Here is an 11,717-nt window from a genome sequence, read left to right as displayed (position 1 = left end):
GTGTTGATCTTTGTTCATCAGGAACAGGGAGGCCAGAGAAAATCCCGCTCGCTGGGGAGCGGGGAGGCAGCTCCCTCATTCAAGAAGAATTCAGGGATGGGATGAGGACTTTGGGATGAGAAACTATTTGAGGATAGTTCAGACGAGAGGAGGAAGATTTTGAGGAAGCAAACATGTTTTTTAGCGCAACGAATTGACTTTCTTCATCTAAAGCGTAAGTAGAATGCCCAAACCACTGTGCTACATGAAAAGGAAGAGGTATCGAACTTTTTAAAATAAACAAAGCAAAACTGCTTAACCCACTAAAATATATATTTTTAAAAATGAACATTAAAGGGAGCCATGTCCCTTGTAAAGCCAGGTAGCTAAAGTGACGGTGTCATGTCCTCCATTGTGACACGTTCTCCGGCTGACTGACTTGGCTGACAACTTTGGGAAGAGCAACTATTTGAGGATAGTTCAAATAAAATAGGTTGTTGGTGTGAATTGTGTTTTCTGAAAAATGAAAATTTATTCATCTCGTGTATACATAGGATCTCTTATTCTTCCTGCATTTTGCTTCATTTGCTATCCCTCAAGATTCAGATATATAAGGAACCATATCATGGTTAGATTAATTTTTAAAGATTGACCTCAGGACCCTCTTAGATCCTTTGAGGGAAATGGCTTGCCTTCTCCCTTGCGGGCATCACCACAAGAAAGGGATCTCCCAGTTCTGGAGGGTCTCTTGACAAGATGCCCTCCTCTCTGGTTTCAGCTGCTTGCTGCAATCGCCATGAGAGGTTTCTGAAAGTAGGTTTATCTGCCAGATAAAGAGTATCAAGGAAGCATCTAGAACCCATTTCCTGACTATTTTCCCTCTTCTTCCCTAGATTCTGCAGTCTGAGAAGGCTGGGTGAGCTGCTGGTCTCCTGCTGTCGTGCCACAAAAATCCATCCCCTGGTCTGTGAGGAGGAGGACACAGTGAGTGTAATGAAGGATGGAAAGGAAAGAAGGGTAAAGGTGAGAACGATCTACGTAAGGCCAAGGGACCAGAGGATGGATACCACAGACGCTACTACCAATGGTGAGTGTTGATCTTTGTTCAGGAGGAACAGGGAGGCCAGAGAGAATCTGGATCACTGAGGGTGGGGGGAGGCAGCTCCCTCATTCAAGAAGAGTTCAGGGATGGGATGAGGAAGGGAGGAAGGGAGAATAACGCAAGCCACCTGGAGATCCTTGCAGGAAAGATGGGTCATCAATGTAATAATTAATGAAAAAATTAAGAATCTTTTCTCTTCATTTCTCTTCAGGCAGTGATAGCAGTGAGGCCAGCAGCTCCAGTACAGCTCTACCCCGCTCCAAGACCCAGTTCTCCCTTCGCCCAAAATCCAAGTATCTAAATAAATAAATAATAGGGGTGCGGGTGGCGCTGTGGGTTAAACCACAGAGCCTAGGACTTGCCTATCAGAAGGTCGGCGGTTCGAATCCCCACGACGGAGTGAACTCCCGTTGCTCGGTCCCTGCTCCTGCCAACCTAGCAGTTTGAAAGCACGTCAAAGGGCAAGTACATAAAAAGGTAATGCTCTGGCGGGAAGGTAAAGGGCGTTTCCGTGCGCTGCTCTGGTTCAGAAGCAGCTTAGTCATGCTGGCCACATGACCCGGAAGCTGTTCATGACCGGTCCGCCAATAAAGCGCTGCAACCCCAGAGTCGGCCACGACTGGACCTAATGGTCAGGGGTCCCTTTACCTTTATATATTTCAGTGTGGTCTCTCGTCACAAGGAGACCACACTTTATAAAGAGGCAACCTTTCAAACTTCTTATAAATGGAAACTGGGGAAAGCCGCCTCCAAAAGAATAGACTGTGCCCAGTGACTAGCTGATCCACATGCCTGTTCAGTTGACGCTCTAGATGCCTACTCAGTTGTTCTCCAAGGCTGTTGAAAGAGAGAATGGCCAGTGTGGCAGGCTGTGCGAGCTGCTGGCCTCCTGCTGTTGTGCCCCTAAAATCCACCCCCTGGTCTGCGAGGAGGAGGAGGAAGAGATATTGGAAGAGAAATGGAATGAGGAAGTAAATATAATTAAAGAAAGGGAGAATAGCGTAAGCCACCTGGAGATCCTTGAAGGAAAGATGGGTTGTCAACAGAATAATAAATGGAAAGATTAAAAATATTTTCTCTTCTTCTCTCTTCCGGGCAGCGACAGCAGTGAGGCCAGCAACTCCAGCACAGATCTCCCTCCCCACCCAGACCCAGTCCCCCCCTTCCCCACAAACCCAAATAGAAAAATAAAATAAAAATCATCATCATCATCATTATTCTAATCAAGTTCCTTTACAAACATGCTATTCTGTGATCATCCTTTTATTCTAGGCAGTGCTTTTTCCTACGTTTGTGAGCATGAGTGGAAATCCTGAGTCTCGCTGCAGGAGTCAACAGTTTGGCTCCTTCCCTTGTTGTTGCTCCTAGATGGAACTGCGCATGTGCGAAGACAAGACAGAGACTTCCAAACTGGATCAATAAACGTGTCACCCGTTGTCTGAAAACCACTGTCCTAATCACATGCCAGATTGTCTTTTGTGAATGAAATAAAATTCTTTCAAATAGTTTTTTAATGTTGTCATTTGTCTGTCTTGAGAAGCAATGGAGTGCGCCTCTGGGGGTGAGGTCAAAAGTCAAGCAACGGTGTCAGCAGTCCCAAAGTGACCTCTCCAGGGAGCAAGACTGGGCAGTGTGTCTGGAGGTCCTGGGCTTCCCAGATGACAAGACTCCCTCTCTTGGCTGTGCAGATGTGTCTCCAAGGAAAGCAGAGTTAGGCACCAGTTGGGCTGCAGGAGATGTCAGAAGGGGTTGTAAACGGCGCCATCCAACCGCCTGAGGGACTCCACTCCAGATTTGTGTAGGCTTTACTCCTTAGCCTTTTCAGCTCCCAAAGATATCCCACAAGGCAAATTAGGATCAGAGTTTTCCTTCTCCTCGATGGGCTATCTTTATAGGTGGATGAGCCCCATCTGCCCCTCACTTCCCTCCACAGCATTGCAGAAACCACCTTCTTGACCACTGGGCCCACGCTTGGTCTTGTCCGCTCAATCTTCTGGAGCCTGTCTTGGCACACAGGGGAAGTTCCTGAGCATTTGAGACTCTTTGGCTGCTCTCACCTGGTTTAGGTGGCCAGTCAAACCGTTCCCAGGATGTGGCCTCTGTCACATGCTGACCGTTTCTAGGAGCAAGAGAACAAACTTTTTATTAAAGAATGGAAATGGTTGAATGAATAGTTACAAACTGTAAACAGATAAGAACATTGGCAGGATTATTGGAATAACCTGCAGTTTAATAAGATTATCTATTTAAAGCAGATGCATAAATGAAGAAATTGATATGCATAAGATATGAAGAATCAATTTAAAGAACTGCAGAAAGAGGGGGAAGGAAGTCAAGTTTTGAAATGTTAAAATGACTGCAAAATTATTGAAATGTATAAACTTGAAAATCATAATTTTTTTTTAAAAAAAATATTTCGCCAAAAATCAGACGTCATCCGTCTCACTCCCAACTGGAGCCAAAGGACACAGGCCTGGCCAGGACAGCTTTCCAGTTATAGCTTTTGCGGTGATGAGGCATGTGAGCCTCAACTGTCCTGCATCTACTCCAGCTGAGGAATCACACACCTCCTCCCCAAGCTAGCGAGCCCCACCTGGGCTGTGGGTCCTTGCCTTCCGTCCCTCCCAACTGACAGTTGTTAGTTCTGGAATCCTGAGCTTGAGGGGAGGGGTACATCCCATTTCGCCCCGTGGGACACTCACCACCCCTTAGCCACCTGCCTTTGGCGCTGCAGCAGTGATGGCTTTGGTCCCTGAAAGAGCATGCAAGATCTCTCCCAAATCTCAATACATATTTTGCTCTCCTAGACATCTTGCAAGACTTCAATGAGATCTCACAAGATCTTGCAGAAAATCTCCAATCTGTTTACCTGCAAGCACACACCTTTATTTATTTTTTCTTATTTAGTACAAATTTCTCAATCTAACAGATTTGCACATAGGATTCTGTATCACATGAAACGGCACCTTTGTTTTGTTCTATTGTTACATTATTTGTGGCCTTCTAACACTTTGGGAGAAGCCTTCTCTCCCTTTTCCCTTAAAAAATGAGGATCTATGCTTTACACTCAGCAGGGAGGCCCATTTAAAAGGAAACATGTAGTTGTTTTGCTGCTGCTTTTTGTGTTCTCAGGTGTCCAAGTTAGCCTCCTGGCCCTGCTCCTCCACTATACCACAGCAACATCCCCCACTAGGAATCCCTACTTGGGCTTTCATTGGCCATCAGCAATATCCGGTGGAGCCAGGTGGAGAGAAATGCCCCATCTTGCCCATCTTTGGGGTTTCAAGAGGTATAGCCTCTGTGCATGTACAGAATTCACGATTCAGCAAATCTATTAGACCATTGAAAGAGTTATTTCCTCTGATTAAATTACCAAAGGAAGAAAGCAGGATTGGCTTTTCTCCCCAGGGACACAAGGAAGGGGAAGGTGTATGTTTAAGAAATCAAATTCCCCAAGGGCTGAAACTCTGTTCAGCCAGTTAAAAAACCCAAATTCTCTCCGTAGAGTGCTTCACATCTGGCGGGCAGGGCTTGTGTGCTTTGCTCATGATCCCTTGGATGTCCTGAGGCTGTTAGAGCAGCAGCTGTAAGTCTTGGGGCTCTGCTGGGAGTGAGACATTGTCCTCAGAAGGCAAAGAGTAACTGAGGTTCCCTTTTCTCTCCCTTGGAGGCCCTGAACCAGGAGCTGGCCAGTTCAGGGCCTCCATGGGAGAAAAAAGGGGGGCCAGCACTTGTGCTCAAAGGAGCTTTCATACGCGGTCATCCTGCCCCACACTCACATTCCAAAATATCTGCATGCTCACCTATCCAAGAGGTGGTTGGTCTTGGGCTGGGGGGTCCCAGAAGGCAGAATAAGTTGAGAAGCAAAGCCCAAGAAGTTTGAGGCATCCTCTTCGCATCCACCCAAACCCAATCTAAACAGCTTTGCTCCAGAACCAGCCCCTCCCTTCAGTTCTGTTCAGTTAAGAATGTCAGTTAAGAGGGACCACCTGTATTTTCTTGATTCTTGCCTGAGGTCATAATGGGCATGCACACTGGTATCTGTTTACCTGTAAGCACACACCTTTAGTTTATCTTTTTAAAAATAAGAATAAAATACTAGTTTCTCAGTCTACCAGCTTTGCACAAAACAGCAGCCGTTTTGTGATCCACGGCAGTGAAAACCCCACGTTTTATGGTGCCCCCCCCCAAAAAAATGAGGCGTCAGTGCCCTAACCCACAGGGTCACGATTTCTCCAAAGGTCCAATGTCATCTGATTCACTCCAAAGCAGCACCAAACACCCAGAGAATGCCCCCTGCAACATTGGGGGGGGGGGCTTTGAAAGCACTACATTTCCCATTGTTAGAGTGGCATACGAAGGATGAACAAGTTAAATCAGTGATGATAGATTGGGCAAGACATGTAGGACATAACATAATGTTTGAGGATTGGGAAAGATTGTGGAAGAAAGGGGTCAAGTTCACTGCATGTACTGTACTAAAGGAAAACATAATGAAAATGATGTATAGATGGTATCCGACCCCAGTTAAATTAGCAAAGATTTATCATAACTGTGATAACCATTGCTGGAAATGTAAAGAAAACGAAGGTGGACCTGCCCCAAGGTGAAAGACTTCTGGGAAAAGATTTATAATGAATTGAAAAAAATGTTGAAATATACATTTATAAAGAAACCAGAGGCCTTTCTTCTTGGAATAACAGGTTTGGAATTGCCCCCAAAAGATGTTAAATTATACACTGGGCAACAATTTTTTACCTTTTGAATGTTGTCTAGATTTCTACAATTGATTTAGGGTCTTTTTGCACTGCTGAATCAGGAAATGGCATCCGTTTCTCTCCATCAGGTCAGGTTGTTGTGCTTTGTTGATTTGTAAAAAATCAGATCTTGTGACAAAATCGATTACATTTTGTGGCATTATCAGCTGATTTTTGTCAACACATATCATCCTAAATATGTTTCTAAGAGAAAATAATGTTTTTCCAACAACATCTATTGATTACCTGATAGAAACATCGATTACTGTAAACTGAATGCTGGGCATTGAGAAAGGTAAGTACACATAAGTTGCATGTTGCTTCACCATTTTTCAAACTTCAGGGCTTGAACTTCCGTTTCTTGGAACTCCTGGAATGCTCAGCGGCAGGGAGGTCTCTCTTCAGAGTCCAACAGTAGTCAGCCATCATGACTGCGTCCGAGCGACCCTGATACCTGGTCTCCATCTCTTTCATGTCCTGATGGAATCTCTCCCCCTGCTCGTCACTCATTGAACCCAGGTTCTCAGGAAACTGGTCCATATGTGAAAATAGGTAGTGCATCTCGACGCTCATGTTGCAGCCCAGGTTTCTGAAAGCAGTCAGCATGTTGTTGACAAGTTCTGCATAGTTTCTGACCTTATTGTTGCTTAGAAAGTTCTTCACTACCAGAACAAATGCCTTCCACGCTTCCAGTTCCATTTCATTCATTGAGTTTCTGAACTCTGGATCTCTGATGAGCTGACGGATCTGAGGACCGTCAAAGATGCCAGCTTTCAATTTCTCCATGGTCAATCCTGGCACAAGTGAAGTAGTCACCATCCTTGTCCAGAGCCTTTGGTGAACTGCTTGATTAAGCCGAGCTTGATGTGCAGCGGTGGGAAGAGTATTCTGTCTCTGTCCACCAGAGGGTCGTTGATGACGTTCCTTTCTTTGCAAGGCACCAATTCCTCCCGCACAGGCCAGTCCTTCTTCGTGTAATGCTGAGCACTGTCCCTACTATCCCACATGCACAGAAAACATGGGTACTTGTTGAAGCCAGACTGTTGTCCCAACAAAAAGTTCACCATCTTCAGGTCAACACAAATAAACCACTTATGCTGACCATAACCAATTTTCTCCAGCACATACTCCACTGCTTCATAGTTCTCCTTCACTGTAGTCGAGTGAGCCAGGGGTATAGAGGCAAACTGGTGGCCGTTGTGTAGCAGAACACATTTCAGTGATTGCTTGCTGCTGTCAATGAACAGTCTCCAATCTTTGGGTTCTTAGTTGGAACATCAACGGTGGTAACTCCCCGGAAAAAAGGAGAAGAATATTTCACATATTAAGGAAAGAGCAATTGGACATTATCTGCTTGCAGGAAACGCATGTGACTAGGCTCCACAGGAAAGTGTTAGTCAACAAGAGATTAGGCCAAGAGTTTATATCATCGGACAGAGTCAAGAAAAGAGGAGTGGTGATTTACGCAAAGGAGAGCCTAGCACCAAAATTTTTATTTAAAGATGAGCAAGGAAGAATCTTGGCAATTGAGATACAAGCACAAGGCAAAAAGGTTTTGATATTGGGAATTTATGCTCCAAATGAGGGGAAGTCAGAATTTTATAAGAAGCTGCATGAGACATTGCTGGATTTTTTGGATTACAATAACATCATCATGATGGGAGATATGAATGGGGTGGTATCTACCAACATGGACAAATCACAAAACCAAAACTTGACAAAAGACAGCAGACTACCTAAAACTTTTTTTGAGCTAACTGACAATCTGGACTTGATTGACATTTGGAGGACAAAGAACCCCCTAGGAAGAGAAGGAACATTCTTCTCTGAAGCTCATCTGTCATGGACAAGAATCGACCAAATATGGATAACTCGAGGACTGGCACCGAAGACTAGAAAAGTGGAAATCTGCCCAAAAACTTGCTCCGACCATAACGCTATGAAAATGGAAATGAGACTAACTCCAACCGGCTCCTTCAGATGGAGAATGAATGACACCTTGTTTAGAGATCAGGAAGTTATTAAGAAGGCCCAAAAGACATTAAGAGACTATTTTGAAATAAATCTGAACACTACAGTGGAAAAAAGAGTAATCTGGGACGCAAGCAAAGCTGTTATGAGGGGGTTTTTGATACAACAGAACTCCATTAAGAAAAAAGCACAGAATGAGAGAAAAGATAAGATTTTGGAGAAAATAAGAGAAGGAGAAAAAAAGTTGAGACTGAAACCAAAGTCGCAGGAGATTTTGAGAGAAATTAAATTTCATCAAGCTCAATATACCAAATTGGTAAATCAAGAAGTGGAGTGGAAAATCAAATTAATGAAACAAAAGACATTTGAGTCAGCAAATAAATGTGGGAAGCTGCTAGCATGGCAGCTGAAGAAGAGACAAAAACTGAACACGGTGACAAATTTAGAAAATGAAGGGAGAAATATACAAAACCCCGAAGAGATTAGAAAGTGTTTCCAGAGATACTTTAAACAACTCTATACGCAAGGGCCACAAAAAGAAACAGAGATTGATCAATTTCTAAAGAAGAATGGACTACCAAAATTAACTCAGGAAAAGAGGTCAATCCTAAATTGCAAAATAACACAACAAGAAATTGAAGGTGCCATTCAGAATATGCAACTTGGCAAGTCTCCAGGGCCAGATGGACTTACCTCAAAATATTATAAGACATTGAAAGACTATCTGACACAACCACTTTTGGAGGTTTGTAATGAGATCTTGGAGGGGAAGAAGGCACCGAAATCGTGGAAATAAGCTTTCATCACATTGATACCTAAATCGGAAACTGAAAAGACCCAACTTAAGAACTACCGTCCCATTTCGCTCCTGAATGTGGATTACAAAATTTTTGCTGACATTTTGGCAAGTAGATTTAAAAAAGTGCTAAACGAAGTAATTCATAAAGATCAGGCAGGCTTTCTCCCAGATAGACATTTGTTTGATAACACGAGGAACATTATTGACATTTTGGAACTTTTACAGACGAATATCAATACTAAAGCAGTGTTAATTTTTATAGATGCGGAGAAAGCATTTGATAATATTTCATGGAAGTTTATGAAGAAAAATTTGGAAGGGATGGGAGTGGGACGGGGGTTCAAAAATGGAATAGAGGCAATTTATTCAGAGCAAAAAGCTAAACTGATAGTTAACAATGTGGTGACAGAAGAGTTTATGATTGAAAAAGGAACACGACAAGGTTGCCCTATCTCCCCTCTGTTATTTATCTCGGTTCTGGAGGTTCTTTTGAACATGATTAGAGGGGACCGGTTGGTGGAAGGGATACAGGTCGGAGCCAAACAGTACAAATTAAAGGCGTTTGCAGATGACTTGGTTTTAACATTACAGGAGCCAGAATCTAGTACGAAAAGAGCTTTAGAATTGATTCATGAATTTGGTCGGTTGGCGGGATTTAAATTAAACAAGCAGAAAACTAAGGTGTTGGAAAAAAAATTGACATCCATGGAAACAGAGAGGTTTCAGAAGGAGACTGATTTAAATGTGGTTAAAAAAGTGAAATACCTAGGGGTCAACTTGTCTGCGAAAAATTTGAATTTGTTTAAAGATAACTATGAAAAATGTTGGTTAAAGGGAAGTCCTCTTTCTGCATATAACTGTTAGTTTTCCTTCTGCCCATACCTGCTGCATTTTGGGGAAGCCTTGCACCTTTTCTCTTGCATTCTGGGAAGTCTTGCTTATAATCTTTTCCCTGCTTTTGCACACACTGTACAGATCTGTTCTAAACACCAGGACATTCTTTTCCTTGTTCAGTCATCCTAAGCTCATGGAAAACAACATGACCCGCTCTTCATGCCTAGCTGACCACATCTATAGAACTTGATTGTTATATTGTTTCATGCCATGATCCATCATTACAATATAATTAGGAGGCTTCATGCCTGTCTAGTTCTAGCTTCAATTCCCAGCCTTTAATCCATCGATGATAAATGATAATTCACTGATAACAAATGATCACATGTAATCCCCACCTCTCACATGAAATTCCCGCCTTATGCTTATGTTAACCAATCAGCAACAAGTTTCTTTGTGTATGTATGTATCAACCAATCAGCCACAAGCACACCTGTGTCAATGTTTGTAATATTCAATAAAAGGGGCTCCCAGGGTCCGCCCTGGCCAGACGCCTCATGTTACACCTGCCTGTGATTTTCGTCTCCTGTGATTTTTCATTCCAACAGTTGGTCAGAAATTAAAAAAGACTTAGAAATTAGGACAAGATTGAAACTTTCCTTGTTGGGCCGAATAGCCGCTATAAAGATTAATGTGTTGCCAAAAATGTTGTTCTTGTTTCAGGCCCTACAGATCGTGGACAGAGTGGAATGTTTTGGAAAGTGGCAGAAAGATATTTCTAAGTTTATCTGGCAGGGCAAAAAGCCCAGAATAAAATTTAAAATTTTGACCGATGCAAAGGAAAGAGGGGGGTTTGCCCTGCTGGATTTAAGGTTGTATTATGAAGCTGCAGCTTTCTGCTGGATGAAAGATTGGTTACTCCTTGAGAACACTGATGTCCTGGATCTGGAGGGGGTTAATAATGCTTTTGGTTGGCATGCTTATTTGTGGTACGACAAGGTAAAGATTCATAAAACTTTCAAGAACCATATTGTCAGGAAAGCAATATTTAATGTCTGGTCAAAATACAAGGATTTGTTAGAAAACAAGACTCCAAGGTGGTTGTCACCTATGGAGGCTAAGGCTCGGAAAAGACTCAATATGGAGGCTGAATGGCCGAAATATTGGGAAATAATTGAAAAGGTCGGAGAAACCTGGAAGTTGCGGAGCTTGGAGAAACTGGAGGGTAAAGTGCGAGATTGGTTACATTATGCCCAGGTTAAGGAGGTTTTCAATATGGATAAAAAGATAGGATTCCAGGTGGAAAAATCGAAATTAGAAACAGAATTGTTAGAACCTAAGACCAAGGTAATTTCAAGAATGTATTATCTGCTGTTGAAATGGAACACACAAGATGAAACAGTTAAATCAGCTATGATAAAATGGGCACAGGATATTGGATATAACATCATGTTTGCTGACTGGGAAAGGTTATGGACCACCGGTGTGAAGTTTACGGCATGTAATGCTTTGAAAGAAAATATTATGAAAATGATATACAGGTGGTACATGACCCCAGTCAAGCTTGCAAAAATATATCACCTGCATGATAACAAATGTTGGAAATGTAAGGAGACTGAAGGAACGTTTTTTCACCTGTGGTGGACCTGCCCGAAAGTGAAGGCCTTCTGGGAAGTGATTTAGGTAAAGGTAAAGGTACCCCTGCCCGTACGGGCCAGTCTTGACAGACTCTGGGGTTGGTGCGCCCATCTCACTCTATAGGCCGGGGGCCAGCGCTTTCCGGAGACACTTCCGGGTCACGTGGCACCTTTTGGGTATTGTCGACCAGAAGGTGTTAAAAAAAGACAGAGTTTTTTTATGTATGCAACAACAGCAGCAAGAATACTCATTGCAAAATACTGGAAGTTACAAGATTTACCCACACTGGAAGAATGGCAAACGCAACTGATAGACTACATGGAGCTGGCTGAGATGACTGGCAGAATTCGAGACCTGGGAAAAGAGGAGGTGGAAGAGGACTGGAAGAAGTTTAAAGACTATTTACAAAAATTATATAAATTGCATGAATGTTAAGAAGGTGCATGAAAGGAAAGACTATGGCATCAGAAGTTTAAATGAGATATGGATGAGAATAAGTTGAAATACAAAGATGAGATTTGAAGTAAAGTTATGCCAAAACTAAGCACTTAAATATTTGATGGAAATACTTACTAGAGGCATAATACATTAGAATTAGAACATAAAATTGGAAAGAAGGTAATAATTTGCTAAACAT

The 11,717-nt window shown here is 42.8% G+C and overlaps 1 long non-coding RNA gene across 1 annotated transcript; it reads left to right on the top strand.

The window, feature by feature from the left end:
* Positions 1 to 222: 222 nt before the first annotated feature.
* On the top strand, positions 223 to 2,589 carry LOC310699064. Its single transcript, XR_014521908.1, has 2 exons — positions 223 to 1,546; positions 2,358 to 2,589. It is a non-coding gene; the product is annotated as an uncharacterized lncRNA (long non-coding RNA).
* Positions 2,590 to 11,717: the final 9,128 nt, after the last annotated feature.

The sequence above is a fragment of the Podarcis liolepis genome (assembly GCF_965112155.1).
Source record: "Podarcis liolepis genome assembly, contig: HAP1_SCAFFOLD_38, whole genome shotgun sequence".
Taxonomy (NCBI): Eukaryota; Metazoa; Chordata; class Lepidosauria; order Squamata; family Lacertidae; genus Podarcis; species Podarcis liolepis.
Note: the sequence above shows the minus strand (reverse complement) of the source record. Positions and strands in the feature narration are given on the sequence as shown.